Source organism: Rhipicephalus microplus, unplaced genomic scaffold (assembly GCF_043290135.1).
Source record: "Rhipicephalus microplus isolate Deutch F79 unplaced genomic scaffold, USDA_Rmic scaffold_277, whole genome shotgun sequence".
Classification (NCBI taxonomy): Eukaryota; Metazoa; Arthropoda; class Arachnida; order Ixodida; family Ixodidae; genus Rhipicephalus; species Rhipicephalus microplus.
The window spans coordinates 44065-48158 of record NW_027464848.1 but is presented as its reverse complement, the minus strand read 5'-3'; positions in this window follow the sequence as shown (position 1 = coordinate 48158).

Here is a 4094-nt window from a genome sequence, read left to right as displayed (position 1 = left end):
TATGCATGGAAGGTTGTTTATTCATTGCTGCTAGTTCGATTACAAGGGATTATTTGTAGACGGTACAACTTACGTCATCGGGATCATATGGGAATGTCCTACGAGCAGCGCATGTGTTCTCGTGCATTTACCCTCATTTTTCGGTATTTAGGGCACTGCTGTTGATATTATTGTCTTTTTAGACATTGCCATAAAGTGATCTCTGTCTGATGTAAATTGTTCTTTGACTTTAGTTTTCCTATAAGGTTCGTCTTAAGAGTGGAACGTCATTTTTTGAACTTGCTATGCATGCAATACATTTACAACGTGGCCTTAAGGCTGCAGTAGCGTGTGTGCCTTTTGTAGTGGGTGACTTGCTATAAACTATGAAGTCGTTAAAATAGTGCCATCTTCTAACGCCCGATGGCGACGTGCACTTGTACCACTCATTATTACAGCAATATTTCGTGTTCTTATGCGAAGCATGCGTTTATTTTCACTGTATTCACAAGCAGCGGCTGGCTATGCGGTAGAACTCCCGCATGCCAGGAAAGCAGCTCGGGTTCTACCTCACCAAGACCCAGATTTTATTATCATTTGCTTTATTTGAATCTTTTTCAAGTTTTCGGTCACGCAAAGATGATTATTTTGTGCTCACCACCAAAAACGCTGACAACAATGCCTGAATTTCTGCGAAATGCTTTCAAGCGTTTGCCCGAGAATAAGTGGAGGAGAGTAAGCCTATCCTAATACGGAGCATACTGTACATTATAGGATGTTAAGAGCCCCTACGAGCAGAAATAAAATAAAAAATGGCCCTAATATATATTGTCACGGCTAAAGGCAGGACAAGAAGACAGAGGACGATGAAGTGATAAGCGTGGACAGCACCCACGGTTCCTCCGAGGAAGAAGAAGTCGAAGCGGCTGCTCTTTTGTTCTGTTAATACAGACCTCGTTTTTTCTGGTCGCACCGTCGTCCTGTATTCTGTTATTTTCACCTTGCGACATTGGTGGAGGAGCTGGACTTCTCCAACTGATGCTTGGGACACCTCCGTGCCCTAGCACATCGAGTCCACCACAGCATATGGATACTCCTGTCCACCGCTACAGTCGCCGACAGCGAGGCCTTGGATACTCCTGTCCACCGAGGCCCTGGTGGCCCTGACAACGAGGCCCTGATCAAGGCCCTGACAACGAGGCCCTGGTTAATACTCCTGTCCACCGCTACAGTCGCCGACAGCGAGGCCTTAGTCCCTAGGCGATCCTGCTCGAACTTCTCCAGCAACACACCATACCGCGAGAAATGGCTACCGGAGGGCCTTCCCAGCTTACTGTTGATCAGCCTCTAATTCCTGAGACCTTCCACGGTGAGGTTTATGAAGACGTCGAGGAGTGGTTAGCCCAGTATGAGCGAGTCGCCAAAGGCAACCGCTGGTCCACTGAACAAAAGCTATCGCGCGTCTACTTTGCTTTGGCAGACAGCGCTCGTACGTGGTACGAGAACCGCGAGTCAACGCTGTCTTCGTGGGAAGAATTTCGGCAGCAAATTCTCGGGACATTCGCAAACACCGACCGCTGTGATTCTGCTTTGCAGCTCATCGAGGCACGCATACAGAAACCAAACGAGAGCGTCGCCATGTTTGCGGAAGACATGGCCCGCCTATTTCAGCGGGCCGACCCCGAGATGCTTGAAGGTAAAAAACTCCGACATTTGATGAGGGGCGTCAAGGGAGAGCTGTTTGCCAGTCTCCTGCGCAACCCACCAACAAGCGTAGCTGAATTTGTCAAAGAGGCTACAACAATCAATCAATCACTGCAGCAACGGCGCCTATGCCATGACCAACCGAACAAAACATCTCCGAGTCTCTCTGCTTTGAGTGCCGGTAGTGAGTGTTCTCTGCGCGAACTCATTCGTGACGTCGTTCGGGAGGAGATCGAAAACCTCCTTGTGACTCTGCAAGAAAATACCATGGCTTGCGTTGCAGAAGTTGTGCGGCAAGGACTCCGCCAGGGATTTTCGTTGCCCGAATCGCCCTCAGACCAGCGGTCTGTGAGCTACGCATCAGCTGTCCGTCGACACGCTCTAGTGTCCTACAACTCGTCATCACTGGCTTATCGTGACGTGAGTCAAGGGCCTTACAACGAGCCGTGGACCCCAGCTCCCATTCCGCCGCAGCTGTATCCACAGTCCAACGTGCCTATGCAGACGGCGCCAACGTACACTCCGCCGACATCTGCATCTTGGTCGCAAGGTATGCCTACCAGTCGACCATTCATCCGTAAGACGGACTTGTGGCGCACCGTGGACCATCGACCACTTTGCTTTCATTGCGGAGAAGCCGGCCATATTTTCCGCAATTGCCCGTACCGTGACCGTAGACATCATAACTTTCTACAAACCTCCCCTCGTGCCTATTTCGATAACCGCCGTGACAGCAGTGCAGGCCCGCGAGCACAGCAACCCGAAGTGCCGTATCGTCGACCCCGCTCTCCACCTGCACCGAACTCACCGCCGCAGCGCAGTTACTCCGAGGTGGTCCGGGGAAGATCTCGTAGCCCTCGTCGGGGAAGCTAACAGCTGCGACCTTTGGGGGGAAGGTTGCCGCCCGTCGAGATGCTATAACAACCCCAACATCTTCTCTACGACGTGATACGACGAATGATACCACGGGTCGTACGACGCACGATACCAAAGACGATACAACGTCACCGACATCAACGGAAATCGTAAGCGCCAATCTAGACATTTGTATAGACGGACGCCCAATAACAGCACTGGTAGATACTGGTGCGGACTTCTCTATTATCAGCCGTAAACTCGCCGACTGCCTAAAGAAAGTAAGAACAATATGGACGGGCCCAAGCATTAGAACCACTAGGGGTCAATTGGTGACGCCGACGGGCAAATGTACAGCTCGATTGAATATCGGCAGTTCATATTTCGTCGCTACTTTCGTAATTTTACCGGAGTGCTGCAACGACCTGATGTTGGGCATGGACTTCTTGCGTGAATACGGTGCCATTAGCAACATTCCTGAGAGATCGGTTATGTTTTGGACGGCCCCAGATCAAGTTTCGGATGTGCCCTGTACAGACCAGCGACGTCAGCCTTTGCATGTCTTCGAAGACGACGTGACCATCCCACCGCGGTCGAGTGCACTCGTGGCTGTGACATGTGACACGTCGAGCGATTCTGAAAACATCGCCGAGCAAATTCCAACACTGCTATTCAGCCATGTTTTATCTATCGCAAGAGGCGTCGTAAGCATAAAATGCGGACACACACACGTCCCTGTTACGAACTTCAGCTCTTAACGCCGACATCTAACGAGGGGCATGGCAGTCGCGTACGTGGAAGAGCCCGCCGAGATGACAGACTGCCTAACTCTTGAAAAGATAATTCAACTGATTTGACCCCTGCACCTCTATCTGTTGATATTGGCCCAAGTTTGCTGCCGGCGCAGAATCAAAGTATCATGCAGCTTATTAATAAGTTTGAAGATTGTTTCTCTTCGATTTTCCGGGTCTGTCAAACGCCGCTGACGAAACATCGAATTATAACGAACGACATGACCAGACCCATCAGGCAAAATCCGTACCGGGTAGCTCCGCGAGAACGTGAAGCCATCGAAAAGCAGGTGCGACAGATGCTTGAAGACGACGTTATTCAGCCGTCAAAAAGCCCTTGGGCTTCGCCGGTTCTATTAGTGAAGAAAAAAGACGGCACCTTACGTTTCTGCGTGGATTACCGCAAGCTGAATTAGGTAACAAAAAAAGACGTCTACCCACTTCCACGTATCGACGATTCACTTGATTGACTATGGCACGCACGTTATTTGTCGTCGATGGATCTAAGGAGTGGGTATTGGCAGATAGAAGTCGATGAAAGAGACCGGGAGAAAACAGCATTCGTGACACCTGATGGCCTTTTTGAATTTAAGGTACTTCCGTTATGCTTGTGCTCAGCACCGGCAACGTTTCAGCGGCTAATGAACACCGTACTATCAGGCCTCAAGTGGCAGACGTGCTTAGTGTATTTAGAAGACGTCATCGTATTTTCTGCCACATTCGATGAACACGTCAGGCGACTGCACTACGTATTTCAAGCTATCC